This window comes from Podarcis bocagei (assembly GCF_964188305.1).
Source record: "Podarcis bocagei genome assembly, chromosome: 3".
Taxonomy (NCBI): Eukaryota; Metazoa; Chordata; class Lepidosauria; order Squamata; family Lacertidae; genus Podarcis; species Podarcis bocagei.
This window is the reverse complement of record NC_138127.1, coordinates 105,621,881-105,628,029: the sequence shown is the minus strand read 5'-3', so window position 1 is coordinate 105,628,029 and position 6,149 is coordinate 105,621,881. Positions and strand designations below refer to the sequence as shown.

The 6,149-nt window shown below is 48.8% G+C and overlaps 1 long non-coding RNA gene across 1 annotated transcript; it reads left to right on the top strand.

Annotated features, from left to right (window-relative positions):
* Positions 1-1,012: 1,012 nt before the first annotated feature.
* LOC308584196 lies at positions 1,013-5,763 on the top strand. Its single transcript, XR_014006621.1, has 3 exons — positions 1,013-1,119; positions 3,910-4,023; positions 5,463-5,763. It is a non-coding gene; the product is annotated as an uncharacterized lncRNA (long non-coding RNA).
* The last annotated feature ends 386 nt before the right edge of the window (positions 5,764-6,149 follow it).

The following is a 6,149-nucleotide window of genomic DNA, read 5'->3' as shown; positions in this document are numbered from 1 at the left end:
TGGAAGCGGAGGTGACCGTCGTCGACGGGAGCAGGGAGGCAGACCCGGGAGCCTTCAGATGGAGGCCCGCCACGGGAAGCGAACGATATCCGACGTTCGTCCCTTTGCAACAGCAGCACCCAGCTCCAGCACCGGAAGGAGGGGAGGGGGGAATGGGGGGCTTCGAGGGGGGGATGGATGTCAGGGGTTTAGGAGCAGAGGCAAGGGCAAGGGAGGAAACAGAGAGCGAAGGGGAGGAGGCAGAAGAAAAGATGAGTGATGACGACGACCCGAGATCTCCGAGTCTTTCCAGTGAATCAGAGGATTCACAGAAAGGAGCACCAGTGGCCAGGGCAAGGGGGGAGTTTAGGGGGGCACCCCAGGAAGATAGAGCCAGAGGGGACTCAGAGGAGAGCAGTTGGAAATCGGGACCAGCGTCACTGCCAGGGAGCAGGGAGGAGGAAGGGAGCCAGGGGGCAAGCGCTGGCAGCTCACCACAGGAGGGAGGGCATGAGTCAGGAGTGGCCACACCTCCATCGGGGAGCGAAGAAACGGTTAAGCGGAAAGTGGAAGGTTGGGCGCGCGCGCCAAGTTCAAATGCAGAGGAAGGCGGCGCAGTAAGCAGCCCGGAAAGGGAGCCAGGTCCTAAAGCCCGGCGCAAGGAGGCAGAAGGGTCCGGGTCAGCGTCAGAAGAATCCCGGAAGGAAGAAACCCCGGGGGGCAGAGGGACCCAGAGGAGAACAGTCAGGCAGAAAAGGTGGAGCAGGGCTAGGATATTAAGTTGGTGCACAAGGGGCGGAGAATCAGACGGAGCTTCGCCGATCTAGCTACTAGACGTAGAGTTGCACGCAGCAGCTTGAAAATGGAAACTGTAACTCAATAAAGACTTTAACTTAATGATCGCTGGCTAGCGTGATCCTCTGTGAGCTAGGATCTTCGAGCAGCTCTGACAGTATGTTTCAACAGCTCTTTGGCACAGCAACACTATAAGTAAAGAGAACCTCCTTGTTCCATCCAAACTCCACTTCCTTCTGCCTTGGAGCGCCTTCCCTTTGGCAGAGATCACAGAGGAAACTGCAGCCATGAGGTTCCTTTACCTGAGCTTTGCTCTGGTCTTCATCCCCTTCCACGTTGTTGCAGGTAAGAGAGCAGCTCAAGCTCAGGGTGGAGGGTAGCATCTGCTGCAAATGCAGAAGGTCTCAGGTTCAGTCGCAGGTGTTTCCGCAAAGTGCTGGGTTTTCCCCCTGACAGAAAAACTGGAGAACTGCTGCCTCTCAGTGCAGACAATTCTGAACTAGTGTGACTGGGTATAAGTGAGCTTCCTAGCCTGTGTGGCTGCCGAAATAGGGGTGGTGAAGAAGGAAAGCATTTCATAATAAAACTGAATCTGAATAAATGACTTTTGAGAAAGCAGCAACGTCCAGACTACATGCTGAGGCAGCACTCCAGGTTCCATCGTGGCCATTTACATTGTTCAGGTAAGTAGCCTTGTTGGTCTGATGCAGTCAAAATAAATAAATCAAAAACTAAAAAATTGTCCAGTAGCACCTTAGAGACCCACTAAGTTTGTTCTGGGTATAAGCTTTCGTGTGCATGCACACTTCTTCAGATACAGATATACTGTTGTGAGTTTGGAGGGGTTAGTGTGCATGATGCCCAAGTCCTTTCTGATTGCTGGATTCAGCAAGGGTAAAAATATAATGGAGGATTTCATTGTTGAACTAGCCAGACAAGCTTCTTTGTGAGAGAATGACCACCATAGTTGCCACCTAAAGACCCAAGGAGTATAACCAAAGAAGTGATGGTGTTCTCCGGGGCAAATGGGTGGGCCTTTCCCCCTCCTCACCTGGCTGGTAGCGAGAAAGGCAGTAGCCAGCACAGTTGGATGTGCGCTGAAGAATACTCAGGCTGCAGGCAGAAGCCAGAGAGGGAGAGCTGTCTGGCTTTTCTCTGCCACCTGACTCATCCAGATCATCCTAGTGGGACTGAATGTGCTCCCATCAGTAATACTGTTAAGTTGTGGGCAAACATATCAGACGACACAGCGATTCTTCAAACAGCTCTTGTTTATTCAAAGGCCAGAACAGAACTGAACTGAAGAGCTCAATCAGCCTGCTTATATAGAGCTCCAGAACAATGTAACTGTAGCAACTTTCTAAAACTATCCAATCACTGAACGTCACTTTCGATCCTTCATTTGTATACAAACTATCTAATCACTGAACGTCACTTTCGATCCTTCATTTGCATAACTATCTACAGTATCCCTTTGCTGGCCCAGGGTGAGAACTTAACAGGGTGAGTACATAACAAATACTACAGAGGAGATTCCAGAAAATATCCCTTTCAGAGAGACTATGCCCCTGTGGACAGATCATATAGAATCAGTTTTGACATGCTGTCTTGCCCCCCCCCACGTCCGGGGGAGGGGCCCCCAGGACACGTGACGTCACTAAGGTTTGTGCGCATGGCCGCTGCAGAACTTAGTTTGGTGGGCCCAGTCCCTTCCTTGAAGAAACCCTGTGACGTAGATCAAGGCCACCCAGGGAGTGAGGATTTGAACCCAGGCCCGGTTTGACATGCTAACCACTCCTTGGTGTGTGGAGTACCTCAGGGTGCGATACTCTCCCCAATGCTTTTCAACATCTTTATGCGCCCCCTTGCCCAGCTTGTCCGGAGTTTTGGGCTGGGTTGCCATGAGTATGCTGATGACACCCAACTCTATCTGTTGATGGATGGCCATCCTGACTCGGCCCCAGACACACTGACCAGATGTTTGGAAGCTGTGGCTGGATGGTTACGTGGGAGCCGGTTGAAGCTAAATCCTTCGAAGTCAGAGGTCCTGTGGGTGGGACGGGACGATATGGGATTGGGGGGGCAACTCCCATCTCTTGCGGGGGCGCAGTTAGTGCCAGCACCATCCGTTAAGAGTTTGGGTGTAATCTTCGACACCTCCTTTTCCATGGAGGCGCAGATTGCAGCTACAACAAAGGCGGCATTTTTCCATCTCCGCCAAGCTAAGCAGTTGGCTCCTTACCTCCCTCGCCCTGACCTAGCCACTGTGATCCACGCGACGGTCACCTCCAGACTGGATTATTGTAACTCGCTCTATGTGGGGCTTCCCTTGAGACTGACTCAGAAACTCCAGTGGGTGCAGAATGCTGCAGCGAGACTCCTTATGGGGTCTTCACTGCGAGATCACATTCACCCGGTGCTATACCAGCTGCACTGGCTCCCGGTGGAGTACAGGATCAGGTTTAAGGTGCTGGTTTTAACCTTTAAAGCCCTATACGGCCTAGGACCCTCTTACCTACGGGACCGCCTCTCCTGGTACGCCCCACAGAGAAACTTACGGTCTTCAAATAAAAACATCTTGAAGGTCCCAGGCCACAGAGAAGTTAGGCTGGCCTCAACTAGAGCCAGGGCTTTTTCGGCTGTGGCTCCGATCTGGTGGAACACTCTGTCACAAGAGACCAGAGCCCTGCGGGACTTGACATCTTTCCGCAGGGCCTGCAAGACAGAGCTGTTCCACCAGGCCTTTGGCCAGGGCACAGCCTGACTCCCTCCCTCAGCAATCTTCGCAGAGCTCTGGCCCAATGGTTGCCAGTGGCTTGAATTAATTAATTTTATAATGAATGATTTTAGAGTGTTGTTTGTGCTGTACTTTTGTACTGTTTTATTGTTGTTAGCCGCCCTGAGCCCGGCTTCGGCTGGGGATGGCGGGATATAAATAAAATTTATTATTATTATTATTATTATTATTATTATTATTATTATTATTAACCACTACATTAGCCTGGGTCTCATTCTTGAAAATGCTCTTTCAATGCTCAAAACAAAACGTTGTCAACCAATTACTGTCCTTTTTTTTTTTTTTTGCACAAGAAGTCTTCTCAAATCATGACAATTTAGGTCCCTCTCTTTTGACAGGGCAACTTACAAGCTGCAAAGAACAGGGAGGATATTGCCAGGTGCCACTAACTCTGAAATGTCCCTATGGAAATATTCCAGCCAACTGTGGCTTTAATGGAAACTGCTGCAAGAGTAAGTGAAACACAGTGAGTTGGCTATGCTAACAAGGGGGAATGTTTGTTCATTTTTAATCCTGCTTTTTCATTCTGATTTCCTGATCTACGCTCTAGATCTTCACTGGAGGAAGCAGAAGCAGGGCTTGTGCTAAAGGAAACAGTGATCAATCACTTTATAAATCAGAATAGCTGATAATTGTCTCAGGGCATACTAACTATTCTTAGTAGTACAAAGTATGATTCTGTTCTCAAGTTGCACTTCTAGGTTCTGCATCAAGTGACCAAACTGAGCCTTCTAACATGTATTTTTCTCCATGAGGCTTAGTTTCGTCAGTATCGAATACAGTGGTACCTCGGGTTACAAACACTTCGGGTTACGTGTTTTCAGGTTGGGGACCATGGGAAACCGAGAAGTACTGGAAAGGGTTACTTCCGGGTTTCGCTGCTCACACATGCGCAGAAGCGCCAAATCGCATAAAGCGTGTGCGCAGACGCGGCCCTGCAGGTTACGAACGCTGTGGGTTGTGGACGTGTCTTCGTCACGGTTTACATCCGCAACCCGAGGTTCCACTGAACACACTTCCAGAGCTAATGCTAAATACATTAATTCTGGTAAATGAGCCTGCCAGAATTCTTTTCAGCGGACTAGGCCTGCACGCCTTCTTCCCTGTCTGCTACAGATTCCTGCATTTCAGGGTAGCATACCCTCCAACATTTCTCCAATGAAAATAGGGACGTCCCATTCCATCATGATAATTCAACTATGTATACCCCACACATCTTATTGGGTTGCCCAGCACTCTCGGCAGCTTCCAAAATATATATAATAACATAATAAAACATTAAATATTATAAAATCTTCAAATGGCTCTGGTGCTAGATAACTCCATACCCTCCAACATTTCTCCAAGGAAAAGTGGGGGACACTGGTGGTGCTGTGGGTTAAACCACAGAGCCTAGGGCTTGCCGATTGGAAGGTTGTAGTTCGAATCCCCGCGACGGAGTGAGCTCCCATTGCTCAGTCCCTGCTCCTGTAGATAAATAGGTACCGCTCTGGCAGGAAGGTAAACGGCGTTTCAGTGCACAGCTCTGGTTTGCCAGAAATGGCTTAGTCATGCTGGCCACATAACCCAGAAGCTGTACACCGTCTCCCTCGGCCAGTAAAGCGAGATGAGAACTGCAACCCCAGAGTCGTCCGCGACTGGACCTAATGGTCAGGGGTCCCTTTCCCTAAGGAAAAGTGGGATATTCTGGGATCAAATCAGAAACCAGGATGGTTTCTCTAAATCAGGGATATCCCTGGAAAATAGGGACACTTGGAGGGTCTGGGGTAGGACTAGATGTTATTTTGAGCCCTTCAAACTCTACAATTCTATGATCCTCTTGCATCTTCTGAAGGTGAGGAATCTGACTTTGGGGCCATCAACGATAGATCTCCTTGTTTCTTTGATGCAGATAAACCACCAACAATGCCCGAGTGCGATAGACTGGGAGGGTTCTGCCAAGAGGATCTCAGCAAACCCTGTCCATCTGGTCGGAATCTTCCGAGTTACTGTGGCGTCGATACACAGTGCTGTGCTCTTGAGGGATACCCGTGAGCAGCCCACCTCCATGGTTGTAGACATCCGATGGCTATGCCAGTTCTTCGAAATCTTTGCTTGTGGAAGTGGAGCAGATCTGCACATGTGTGAAAGCAGACAATGAAATAAATGCTCAGATGAATGCTCAGATGAATAAACACAAAATAATTTCACAAAGTTGAAATAGAATGTGTATTTTTTTGTTTTCTTTTTTAAAAGTGTCTACTGCTAAATATGACCCAACTCCGATGAAAGAACATCTTATCTGCTCAAGATCCCTCTTGACTGAAGTCCTCATCGAGTAGTCCCAGGAGCAGATAATTGCAGCCAATGCTTTTCATGCACACAGGTTATGTGAACATGGGCAGGAGAGGCTGAACTCAACCCGGACCGGAGCCATGACTGAATTGAAGCTGAATTTTAAGGAGTCATTGCCTTGTGGGTGACCACAAATAATTGAGTGTGGCATTTAGTGCTATTGAAGTTAATGGACATGGCTGCATTAGGTTTATTTCTTTCCATGGGTCTACTCTGAGTAGGACTCAGATTTTTTTTTTTTGAG